The sequence below is a fragment of the Lissotriton vulgaris genome, chromosome 2_1 (genome assembly GCF_964263255.1).
Source record: "Lissotriton vulgaris chromosome 2_1, aLisVul1.2, whole genome shotgun sequence".
NCBI classification, from domain to species: Eukaryota; Metazoa; Chordata; class Amphibia; order Caudata; family Salamandridae; genus Lissotriton; species Lissotriton vulgaris.
Window position 1 is genome coordinate 1,693,438,407 of NC_141687.1, and position 13,727 is coordinate 1,693,452,133.

At 45.2% G+C, this 13,727-nt stretch overlaps 1 long non-coding RNA gene across 1 annotated transcript; it reads left to right on the forward strand.

Annotated features, from left to right (window-relative positions):
• The first annotated feature begins 446 nt into the window (after positions 1–446).
• LOC147733117 (uncharacterized) lies at positions 447–9,589 on the forward strand. Its single transcript, XR_015308508.1, has 3 exons — positions 447–517; positions 7,922–7,954; positions 9,246–9,589. It is a non-coding gene; the product is annotated as an uncharacterized LOC147733117 (long non-coding RNA).
• The last annotated feature ends 4,138 nt before the right edge of the window (positions 9,590–13,727 follow it).

Here is a 13,727-nt window from a genome sequence, read left to right on the forward strand (position 1 = left end):
AATGAGCCCGTGGATAAGATGATGTATGTAACCTTGTGTTAGACATACTTGATGTATGGGAAGGTGGGAAGCGGGAAGCAGTCCTGGAAGGCGTCGGTCGCCTGTGTGATGGGTGAGGTTTCTGGATGCGCTTTTTAAACGGGGCTGGTGCGTGAGAAGGTGCTGATTGTAAAATAATGCTGCATATAAAGCCCGCCAAAGGAGACGAGTGTTCACCCCTAATAAGAGCATCGGCTGAGTTTGGGATCCAGATGTGAGTGGGAAGTGATGAGTGGGACGTCTCATATGAGGGGCGTGCCTGTTCGAATTGATGCACAAGATTATCGAAGATGAAGTGATGGCAGAAAGTGTAAGTGGGGGGTTGGATGTTCTCGATTCAGGAGCGTTTCAGCTGTGGGGGCTCCTGATGTGAAGTGAAAGGCTAATGACTCTTTTCTTTCCTTTTAGTGTTCTTCGGCTCGTTCTGCTAGCGACCGGGACTCTTTCACCATTCAGATGCCTCCAATTGGCATTTCAGGTATAAAACATTGCTTAAATATCGTGATAGATTGGCTGTTTTGTAGTAGCTGCACACCAGTGGGCTGCATGATGTAAATTGGAGGCTGTTGCTTTTTGTTTGTGGTCTGTGTGAATGTGCATAGAGGTGTAGATTTACCATATTGCATATATTATGTGTGTGCTATTTGGCTCCATTTCTTTATGTGGTCGGCGTTGTTGTGCAGCAGCAAACGTCATTGTGCATATTTAGAATACTGTATCAAAAGGAGGGAGATTAGAGAAGGAGATCAATCGATCAACGGACACGGTTAACCACCCACGAGGTGGGTGGAAGGTCCAGTTGCAGCTTGTGTCCGTGTTTTGCACTAAGGAAACAAAAGAGGGCGCTGTACTGTTCCTATGGGAAATGGGGGAAGTGTCTAGCTGGCATGACCACAGATGTTAGAGTAACATCCTGGGGCATCCATTTTGTTGGATATAATGGCCTCACACACCCCGAAGGATGTCATGCTTCATCATCGGCAGTTGCTCCTCGTCGGGGAGGCGGTGCAATCCCCGACGGGCTCACCTCAAAGAGGGGCTCTTTGGCGGAGATCTTTTTCCAACTGCCTTATGGTGAGGTGGGGGTGTGTGGACCGGGCTAGGTGTGGTGGTGTGTGGGGTATTAAAATGTAGCAAGGGGTACCGGAATTCAATTTATTCTGGGGGTCCCCTGGCTGCAGTTAAAAAGAGGGGTTAGGCTCACTACGAGTCAACAAGTTAGGTCAGGTGACCCTAGATGAGGCTAAAGGTGATGAAGGTCGACATGTTTCACGCTATGGGTATAGTCACCCGTGATTCATCAGGACCGTGTAAATGTGCAGTGTCAAAACATGCTAGTGTCATGTATGTCTTATGTTTACCTCTGTGGGTACTCCTATGCCTAAAGGTTGAGGACTACATGCCACATGAGGGGTCGGCGGGATTAGACATCAGGGAGAGCCCAAGGTTAAAGCTCGTTCCTCCTGTGTCCGCGCAGATCGACCTACCCTTCACCGCCGAGCTCGAGTAGATCTACTCGAGCTCGGCGGTGAAGGGTAGGTCGATCTGCGCGGACACAGGAGGAACGAGCTTTAACCTTGGGCTCTCCCTGATGTCTAATCCCGCCGACCCCTCATGTGGCATGTAGTCCTCAACCTTTAGGCATAGGAGTACCCACAGAGGTAAACATAAGACATACAGGACACTAGCATGTTTTGACACTGCACATTTACACGGTCCTGATGAATCGCGGGTGACTATACCCATAGCGTGAAACATGTCGACCTTCATCACCTTTAGCCTCATCTAGGGTCACCTGACCTAACTTGTTGACTCGTAGTGAGCCTAACCCCTCTTTTTAACTGCAGCCAGGGGACCCCCAGAATAAATTGAATTCCGGTACCCCTTGCTACATTTTAATACCCCACACACCACCACACCTAGCCCGGTCCACACACCCCCACCTCACCATAAGGCAGTTGGAAAAAGATCTCCGCCAAAGAGCCCCTCTTTGAGGTGAGCCCGTCGGGGATTGCACCGCCTCCCCGACGAGGAGCAACTGCCGATGATGAAGCATGACATCCTTCGGGGTGTGTGAGGCCATTATATCCAACAAAATGGATGCCCCAGGATGTTACTCTAACATCTGTGGTCATGCCAGCTAGACACTTCCCCCATTTCCCATAGGAACAGTACAGCGCCCTCTTTTGTTTCCATATTTAGAATACAACATGTTATATGTTTTTTTTCTGGTGCCCAGTGCGTGCCTTGGGGTCCTGGCACCTTACGGTTCGAGTTAAGATGGACTGGCAATGGGGCATGGCTTGGATGGCAACGGAAGCCGACGCCTGAATCCAGAGCTCCGCAACTTCGGGGGACGAACGGCGAATTAAGCAGCGAAACAGACCCCGATCCTACAAACAAAGGATCTAAAACGAAGCATGAACACAAGGAGAGCAAACTGGTGCCCAGATAAATCGAGCTGAGGTGGGCAGGAGGCAAGTAAGCAACCTCCGAAAAAACCAAGGTACGAAGGGAACGAAGAATCTAAGATGGCAGAGTGAGACGTAAGAGAAGTGAACCACGAAGCGACAAAGCGGCGCCGAGGGAAGGAATCACCAATAAACAGCGAGCAAATAGTAACAAGCGGGAAGAGATTGAAGAGGCAGTGAACCGCCAGCAGGATAACAGGAGTGGAGCACAGAGCCAAAACAACAACAACAACAACAACACGCTCCTCTGGCAACAAGTGAAAGAGAAATAGGACTAACGCAGCAGGGGTAAACAGAGCGGCCATTTTGAGCAAGGCAAACGCCGAACGGAGAAGGAAGGTGGAAGCAGCGAGGCCTCCGCTGACACACCCCTAGGTGCAGAACAGGTACATGCAAGTACATGCGAGCAAGGGGGGCGCGAGTGGCTGATGCAGGTGGAAGGCGACAGGCGAGAGGCTTGCAACCACTACTAAGCGGCAGCCGTCTTGAGTGTGGGCCGAACCGGAAGCAGAACAGACTGGCCATTTTCAGCAAGGCAGATCGCGAGCAGAGAATAAAAGGTGGAAGCAGCGAGGCCTCCGCCGAGACACCCCTGGGAGCAGAACCAGTACATGCAAGTAAGCGGCATGAGTGGCTGAAGGCGGGCGGAAGACTACAGGCGTAGGCGTGCTACCCACCACTAAGGAGGCAGCCATATTGAGTGAGGACTGTACCAAAACAAAAACATACCGGCCACTTTGAGCAAGGCATACCGCAAGCAGAACAATTACATGCAAGTACATGCAAGCAAAGCGGTAGGAACAAGGCAGACCGCGAACAGAGAGTGAAAGGTGGAAGCAGCGGGGCCCCCGTCGGCACACTCTTGAGTCCGGAACGAGTACATGCAAGTACAAGCAAGCAGAGTGGTGAAAGTGGCGTGAGAGGCCAGAGGCAGGGGGAAGGCAACAGGCGGACGGCGTGCAAGCCACCACTAACGGCGCATGAGCGCCAACATCAAATATAATAAGCGGAGAGAGTCTTGAGGAGGCAGCGCACCGCCATCAAGACAACAGCATCGGCGCACAGAAGCCAGAACAGCAACAACAACACGACCCCTGGCGACAAGCGAAAGAGAAAAAGGACCAATGCAGCGGGGGTAAACAGAGCGGCCGGTTTGAGCAAGGCAAACCTCGAACAGAGAGGGAAGGTGGAAGCAGCGGTGCCTCCGCTGAGACACCCCCGGAGCGCAGAACCAGTACATGCAGGCACACGCAAGCAAAAGGGGCGTCAGTGGCTGAGGCTCCTCTGGTGACAAGACGACAGAAACAGCGCACGAACGCCAGAACAACAACAACAATAGTCACCCGCTCCTCTTACAACAAGCAAAAGAGAAATAGGACTAACACAGCAGGGGGAAAGAGAGCGGCCATTCTGAGCAGGGCAGACCACGAACAGAGTGTAGAAGGTGGAAGCAGCTGAGCCTCCGCCGTAACACCCATGGGCGCAGAACCAGTACATGCAAGCACATGCGAGTAAGAGCGGCGTGAGTAGATGGAGGCAGGTGTAAGGCGATAGGCGAGAGGCGTGCAAGCCACCGGAAGCAGTTCCTACATCACCACCTACGGGCATCAGAAGAGGACTCACGCCCAGATGCGCCACAACAGAAGCACAGAAACACAAGCCCTCTGCCGCCAATCGCAACCAGAGTCCTGGAGTCCAGTAAAACTAGAACAAGGACAGTAAGGTGGCACAGCAGATTCGCCCTAGGCGTAACGCCCAAGGTCAGTCACAATACCACAGGAAGCAGCGAAGCAACCCAAACAAGCCAGCGAATAGACCAACAGACAAAGGGCAGTTTGACGATACATCTAGAGAGGAGAGGCCTCGACAAGATGGCAGGCAGAGATGACAAAATAACCAGTGAGAGCAAAAAAATCAGGAAAGACACATCGGAATCACCAGTCAAAACTAAGAACCCAACCTCAAATGAAGCAGCAATGGAAACCCTGCTCAAAAAGATCACTGAAGCCAACGACCTAGCCAAAGCCACTAAGATCTCCATGGACAATGTCCAGTTGGAACTGACAGCCATAAGGGCAGAGCAGAACAGAGTGGCTAACAGAGTGGGAGAAGCGGAGAGGAGAATAGGGAACGTTGAGGACAGAACAACGGACAACAAGCGAGAAATACACTGGGTAATCAATGCAACTAATGACCTACAGAGAATGTTCGTGGAACAAGAAGACAGAAACAGGAAGGGCAACATTAGGATCCTGGGGATGCCGGAAGACGAGGAACAGACCGCTGGGTCATGCGCTGCGATGCTGGAAATCCTAATCCCGAAAATGACAGGCCTAAATTTCGACAGGCCTTTTGAGATTGACAAGGCTTACAGAGTCCCAGCAATGAAGCAATAACACGCTAAAGAGCCAAGACCAATCATATGCAAACCAACAAGATCCGGGCATACCGACGCCATCTTTGCTTTTGCCAGAAAGGGCCAAACGGTGAAATGGATTGGACATAAGATCATACTTACGCAAGACTTCTCAATAGGCACGGTTGAAACAAGGAAGGGCTTCCTAGCCCTCAGAGAAAAGCCCATTTCTTTAGCATAAAGTACATGCACAGTGTACCGAAAGTTAGGTCAGAGTTTTTAGAGGGATTTTTCTTTTGCCAATAACTTTGGTGCCATTGACCAATCTTTACAAAACATTAACAAAAATGTCCATCGACCTCCGATTTTTCCGGAAACGTTTTGAGTTGATCCTCCAAATGGGGACCAAGAAAAAGAAAGGCCCCACAATGTTAATTTCATATGTTAATCCAGATAGAAAGATTTGGCTGCAGGTACAGAAAAAAATGGCTCAACAGAATGACACCAAATTCGAATTCTGGAACAGTGAGTTTAAATTGGTGCTTGTGGTAGTGATGATGGAGGTTAAAAAAAAATAGGACTACATAGGTGGTTGGTCCAGCGAACGTCATGCTTTAGTCCCGGACTGTCCCACTGTACCAAAAAGTAACACTAAAATAGGGCCCTGTGATTGACAGAGTGGACCTATTTTCTTGTGCAATTCTGTTCAGCGGTTTGGGCTGCAGGGGTGTCTAAATAGTCTATGGGAATTAAAAAGGTAAATGCACTTTTTTGACCCCCATTTTCTTGATCAATACTTGACGGATCACCCCGAAAATGTCCATGCACAGCAAGACTCACTGTCACACTTTTTGGGGGAAACTTTCTTGAAGATTCGTCTAACAACGCCAAATATATACAAGTAAAAAAATGCTTTTTCTATAGAAGCATGATCCTAACTACACTGGGGAACCGCCAGTAGGTAGTATATAAATATATACTGAAAACCCATGCCATTCATGGTGCTATCATCAATGATTTCATTTCAGCATCATCAGTTAATGGCATTATTGATGTCATAGAACCTTTTTTATAAGTGATGTAATTTGTGAGGTGATAACAAGCAGTGCATGGCGAGGCCATAAGATACAGTTTATTTAGTTAACTATGACTGGTGAATATCAGTGTTTTTTTTGTTTAAAATGTTATGTTATAGCAGACATTTTAACATAACTATAATGACACTTTAACCTTGATTTTTTTCAGGAAATTTTTAACGTTTTAAAAAAAATGTAAAGTAAGGTATTATTATCGCACCTAACTATAACGTCACTTTAAGCTTTGTTTTTTTACAGTGAAGTTCTAATTTTTTTTTAGCATGAAGTAAGATCTTATTAGTATGCATAACTATTTCAACCCCCCGTTATACACGGCATTTGGCCAAGTGCGGTGTAAGATTGGCGGCCAGGATCTGTGCCCAACCTCCCGAAGGTGGTCAGTCCCATACCACGCCTTTGCCGTACCAGAGGCCAAACCTCCACAGGTCACCAAATCCCCCTTCTCACAATCTTTTTTTTAAGAAACATTTTCTCTGTCCGCAGGACTCTTGCAAGCATGGCCAACCAGAAAATGGCCAATGGGAAAAAAGACGTTCACGACAATTCAGATCACTCCATTATTAGAAGTTGTGTGCCCTCAGTAATCTCTTGAGAAAACTCTCAATATCCCAACCGTCCATTTATACATTTTTAACCTTAATTTCTCAAAAACTACTGAGCAGATGCATAGCAAATCACACAAAGCATGCCTTCTAGGTGTAGATCTAGCTTTCTGACAACTTTGGTGTAATTCCATTCAGCCATTTTGGCTTTAGTGCTGTCTAAGTTTCCCTACGGAAATTGCAAGGGGAAATTGCATTTTGAGACACACCCCCCCTGGTTTTTTTTGGGCTGCAGCTTGATGGATAATCCCAAAAATTTCCACGAAAAAGATGAGATAGCTGAACCTTTTTAAAGAAAGGTTTTGTGAAGGTTCAACCATATGGCACCGAAGTTTTTAGCAAAAAAAGCTTCTGCATGTCGATCAAATTGCATGATCCTTAATTTCTCAAAAACTACTGAATGGATTTATACCACATCACAAACAGCATGCTGTGTGAGTTCATCCTTCTGCCAAATTTGCTGTAATTCCGTTCAGTCATTTTTCCTGAATTGCTGTTCAATTTTTCTATGTAAACTTTCATGGGAAAAGCATGTTTTGGGACCCACCCTTGTTTTTCACCCCTGCTTGATGGATCACCTCAAATCTTTCCAGGAAGTTGATGAGGTGGATGAGACTTGTTTTAGGAACATTTTATGAAGATTTATCAAACGGCGCCAAAGTTACTACCAAACCCAAAAATGTATCTCTTTTGATACCATGGTCCTAACTATAAATACCATGTGGCGACATCCACTGGGTAATATACAGAAATATATAGACACACACACACATTTCCTTAAAATGGTTAAATCTCACTTTTTATGTGTATGTGCATATGCATCTATATGTGTATATTTGGAAATAGATGTATGCACACAAATATATCCAACCAGATGACAAAATTTTTAGCAAGCAACACTGCTGCTTTGCACTGAAAGGTGGTTGGGCACATTAATATGTGTGGCAAAATGCAATATCGTTTTTTCGGTGTGGATTCCTACATTCAACAGTTCTCCCGGTGGGATACAAGGGAATGTACATCAATCTGCAGATAATAGCAAGAATGGGATCAGAAAAATCAGTGACAGCCTACTATGTCATGCCTTGGTGCATCAGCATGGCAGTGCTCAGGCATTATAGCTTTACTGACAGAATCGCTCTATAGAACTATTGGTGCACATTCATATAGTTTCTCTATAGCACTGGTTGTGTGGCATCATTATTGCGCCTTAGATGCAGAACCCTTCCCTATAATATTGTTTGTGCAGCATCAATAGTCACTGCTTGAAACTTCTCAGGAACTACAACTTCTAAAGTTTGACCAAAGTTCAAGGAATAAAATAAAAGATAATGCTCTGTTTTTGTTTCTTTTCAGCAAACCTCGATTGGAACTCTGGATCACACGCAGGTAATCAACACATTGCATTTTGCAACCTTTGTCTATCCTTCTCCTGTCTGATGTAAATATTATCAACCTTAGTTCTAAAAGTTAGAGATGTGGCCTTGAGGGAAGCGCCGCTGACTTTGACACTGTGGAACCATATTCATTAATACCTCTGTCAACATCCTGTGAACCTGTCAAATCATTCAATTATCCTGTGCCTCCGTGTAACCCATTCAGATGATCATGTAAAGTGCTCGAATGCCATTGAGCGAGGTTTGCCCTATTTAAATTGCAAAAAGAAAAAATAGAAACATGTAACACACAGATATATCTGAATAGCAGCATTCTCGCTAAATACTAAGGGCTTGATTCACAAACAAAAACTGACACTTTTGTGTAAGATCACCATTGTTTGCTATTAACAAAATAATTTTTCTAGTAATAACTTTATGACTACGAAGTTTCTGCACATAAAAAGATAGGGCAGTCCTATATTTTAATGTGCAGAGATGACTCAGTCGTAAAGATACTAAAAGTAACACACCTGAATAGCAACCATAACCTAACACAAAAGTGTATGTTTACCTTTTTAACCGGGCTCTGTGACTCTCATTACGAATGGTCTATAAATTCCAGTGAGTCTAGTATTGGAAATTCCCATCCTCACCAGAATTAAATGTTTTTATTTTTCACATGGGGGTGGGCAAAATATCCAGGTGAAAGTATGATGCAAAACATGGGAATTGGTGCGGAAGCACCAGTTCCCACAAATTATTCCCCAACATATGTTTGTACTACCTGTTAAATCCCCACCACCAGAAATACCATTGTATGGAAATGGAGATAATTTTAACGAGCCCTTTGCAATGTAGCCCTGAGATGTTTGTCACCTTTTCTCCATCTTGTACATAAAGGGTGCTTTCTGGTCGGTATGGAGGGATGGCAGGAGACAGGAGAGTAGAGTCAGGCTGCCAAACAAATCCAGGATCACTGATCCAATGATCCTGGGCTCAGAGGACAAGCACTTTCCACAGGAAAGAGAACTGTAGTTTGGCTTCTCTATTCAAATCATGGGTTGTCTTTGGGGATAGCTGGATAAGGGTTAGTGGTTTCATCAACTGCTCTGCTGCCGCAGACTCCCCTCGGAAGGAAGTTAGGCCTGGTTCTAGTAAAATGACAAATCCTCCTGAAGTGAAGTGGACAAAGTACTGAGGCTCAAAGGGACATGTGGGCGATATATGGCTGAGATGTTTTTGCTTTCTCATGTTTTGAGTCATCATCTGAGCATTATCTTTTTTTCCTCTTTTACTTCCAGATTTCTCCCTATGGACTTTGCTGGGAAGCTCTCTGCTGGCACTGCTCAGTTTAAAGATGATTTGAGAAACACTGACCACACCCAAGGCTGGATATAGACCCATTAAGGAACATTCACAATTAACAATGTACACATTTTCCGAGATATATTCGAATTTTTGTATTCTGCCTGTGATGATATGCACAGGAATCTGATTTGTATGTATTTATTTTACATAAGGTTTAGGATTAGGTTAGGTTTTATACCAGATGCTGTCTCCTCTATAATCATTGATCTGAGCACCATCTTACTTGCACAAGGCAGGCTGGAAGAGAATGTATACTCACTTGTAAATGGAGGAAGTTGAGAACAAGCTGTTTGAAGATAGTCTACACATGTCTGTGAATAAAGGAAAAGGAAAACAATTAATTGATATAAATATTGAACTTGCTTTAGGGATGGGCTGATTGCCATCTCTCTGCAGTCATCATTGGAGCAATACACATGGCTCAATGTCTATGGTAACTCAAGAACCCGGCGTTTGAAACCACATCCTGCAGCCAGATGAAAGAACCCTTGCCCATTGCACCAATTCACCACATGCTAAAGCCAGGTGGTTATGAAGTTAAATGTTGGCAAGGGCAAAGGTTGTAGGTACCAATATAATATTGTTGTATATTTCCGTGACAAAATGGGAACTGTACAATGCATGAGTCAATGTAGTGACACATACACATTATTATTCGAGGCAGTGCAAAATCTTCCCTCTGGTGACCACTTAAGATATGCAACTGGTTGATACACCTGTGATTTATGTCTGCTCTTTCTTCTTCATACTATGCACTTTCTTCCACAAGATCTGACATCTCTCTGCCATTGCATTAAAGTATTTATCTCCCCCTCCTTTAGGTTTCTTCTCCTTCTCAATCTTTCACATATATCTCTTTGATTTTCTTTTACCCTTTCCTTCCTACCACTTTGCCCTTTTTCTTGATTTGTCTCACTCCACTCCCTTCCACTGCTACTGCCTTCTAGTTCGCTAGAACGTTTTCTCATTCTTCCCACATTCCTCCCACCAAAAAATTCTGTCGCTCTCTCATTGTCTTGAATACCTGTTTGTGTTTCTATGTAGCTCTTATTGTCACTGCAGTTTGTTCTCTGTGCAACACTATTCCTTGTGTTTCACTTCAAACACGAAGACGTGATTAAAGTCTCTGTATAGTCCCCAGTGTTGCACGGCCTTTTGACATTGAACCAGTCTCTGTGTCCTCGATGGTAGCTTTCTTCTTTCACCCATGCTCCCCTGTCCCTGCTGTTAAGGCTTCTCATCAATATACTCCCTCATTACTTACTGCCTCACCCTCAACTGATTCACTAACCCCTCTACTCCTGCTCTCAGATTTCTACATTGCTTCTCCATCCACTGCTACTTCTCACAACACCTCAACCAATTCCCAGCCATTGATGCTCTTAACCAGAGCCTGTCCGGTTTTCCAATCATTGATGCTTTTCCACTTGCCTGTGGTGCTGCTCCGCCATGTGCTGGGTTCTGCATGCCCCACTGGTTCTGCACCCTTTGTTGCTCCTCCCCATGACAACAGTGCTTCTTAATCTTTTGCTACTTATAGTGACACCCCCACCGATTATCCAGGAATAGAATCTCCCCATGCACTCCACAATTTTCATCATGCTTTCACTATTTAACTTGTGACAGATTTGTATTTAAATTTTCTGGGGCAATCTCTGTCTCTGCACGAACTGTCCCCCTGATTTTCCACCCTTTCATGCATTTCTCCATGCTTACCATACAGCTGCTCTACAGGTTGCCATTTCTGCCACTACTCTCACTCCTTCCCTCATTATTTCTCCACCCTACATGGGTCACACTTCTACTTTCTTCAACTGTTTCTACTCGTGACCACTGCCACTCTCCCTTTAGGTGTGCTCTCCCATGTTCAACTGTTTCTCAAAATGTCTGCTTCTTTCCATGCCCCACAAAGATCCATTATTCCTTTACCTGGGGCCTCCATGCTCACCCTCTACACTACCCTTCTGTGGCTTCCATCCATGCTCACCCACTCTTTCGCTCCCCCTTTAATCCCTTTTACGAACCACCTTTGCTTTTCCCTCTTTCATCAAAGACATCTCTTGTCCATTGAAGCTGACTTTCACTTTGATTACCACCACTTCATTCTCCCTGTTTAGCTGCTTCTTCCAACGCTCACAGCCTCTTCTGCCTCTCTTAGCTGATTCTCCCCAGTGCTCCTCTTTGGCTTTTCACAAGTCATCGCAATTACTTTGACCTCCTGCTTCTCTTTTCACATGTGCTCTTTTCCCATATGCTTGTGCTCATGCTCTAAGAATCAGCTGCTGCTCTAGTGCTCCCATTCATCTTGGTCTGCCCACTCTTATCTTCCCAGTCAGTTGCTTCTGCCCAGGCCTACCCAATCCTGCTTCTCCTCCAGCACTGCTCCTCCCTGTCTTCAGGCCATTTTAGGTAGGGTGTCCTAGCACCCTCATGTTTTCCCCTGAAGCTGCTTCTTTGCATTCCCTCTTCCATGAATACCCCTTTAGCTCTTTCCTGCCAAGCTCCCACAATGCTTTTCTCCACACTTTAGCTAAATCTATGCAAGCTTCCCCATATCTCTGCCTTCCTAGGCCTCAAAAATGCCCTTGTTTCTCTGCTTCCGTTTTAATAGATTTTCCATATACCCACATTCCCAATCTTGCCCTGCACAGGATTTCTATCTGCCTGTAAATCCTTAGGTAGCATGCACATCTCGTTATGCCCTCGGAAGACATCTCGCATATTTCCAATCTGTCCAGCTCCTTCTTTCTCTCTTTACCTTCGCAGCCTCTCTCCCTCGTCAGTGGTTTCTCTACTTTCAGTCTGGCATCTCATCTCCACGGTCTTCGCATCCTTGCTGCTCTCCCACTGCTTGCGCCCTTCATGAACGCTTATGTTCTTGCACCCTGGCTATCCATTTTCAACTCGTTCCCTGTCAGCAGATTCTCTGTGGTGGCCCCAGGGCTTCTTCTCCCCACAGATTATTTCCCTTGGACCTGCTCCCGCCCATCCCCTTCTGGTTCTTTCCATCTTGTTCTGCTGTTCTTTCCATGTTCCCTCCTGCTCACCCTCTGCATCTTTCTGCAGGGCCACCTATGACCCTTCTTTATCTTCAGCCATATCAGTTTCCTCCCACACCTTTACTGAGCCATGATGTTGTGCTTTGGTGTACTCTTAACCAGTCTATTAATGAACAGATCTTAGGCCATTGGGATGCACTGTTTTATGATCCAGGTTCTGACTTATTCTACATTGTGTTCCCCTTGGTATTTGTGACTCACCGGGCGCTTTGGGACTTTGGTGATGGGGATTAAATGATACATGTGGGGATTCTATCTCTGAAGGTCCTATGAATGTAATCATTTAATAAATGTATTAAATACATTTTTATTATCAGCAAGTGCTGCCGTTGCAATTTGTGTGATATTTGACCATCCTTGCGTCAAGAAGTGTCAGATGACAGGTAGAATGAACATGCTCATCAGTCTTTTCCTGCCATCATATCTTCCTAATATGTAAAAAGGATTAATAAACTACAGCTGGTGATTGATGCCATGAGCCCGAACCCTCTATTAAACACCCCACCATGTATTGAACATACGCTCACACATATTTACACAAGGTAAGGAAAGCAGAGACACCTTAAGAAAATGTGCCAACATTGACCCCTTTCTTTGATTCAAACAGTCGACTCAGTTAATTAGCCATTAGCAAAGCCAGGTGTTGTAGGGAATGGCATATATACATGATAGATTAGTTTACGAAATGCCTACGATCAAACACATATAGCACACATAACTAACCTAAAATCATGTTCAAGTAACATCATTTGATTCGATGCCTCCGAGACAAACCGTGGATCAGACCAAACCACACACAACAAATGAACAGAAGAAGCCTGCACTCTAAGTCTGTGCCGTGGAGTACAAAGAAAAACAGAAACTTGCATGTATTCAATACTTAAAATATAAAGTGAAAGCAGCTATGTGCTATAGTTCCTTTCCTGGGTGGAAGTAGAAGGGGCGATTGGAGGAAATCCTCTGACCTAAATGTCACCTCCGCCCATCCAATTGCCCTGTGATTGTCACTCCATTAAGGTGTGGGGAATTAGTTAGAGGGTTTGTCCAGGGACTGAGAAACTGGTACATTGAGAACAATGATGCACTGGAAAACACACATTCCATGAAGATGACCCATTATGCCCACGTATAGAGCATTCACCAGCTTTGTCCGGGGTATTACACTAAAAAAGTGTACGTCTAGTACATCTCCTGCCGTGCTGCTCTGAAATTAACTATATTTAGCCTCTCTTTTAGTAATCTCCTCTCCCCTGACTTTGATCCGCCTTCATAGCATTAGAAGTCACATTTCTTGAGGAATTGGTGAAGAATGTATGTATGCATGTACAGATGTGGGATTTCCGCAGCACAAAACTA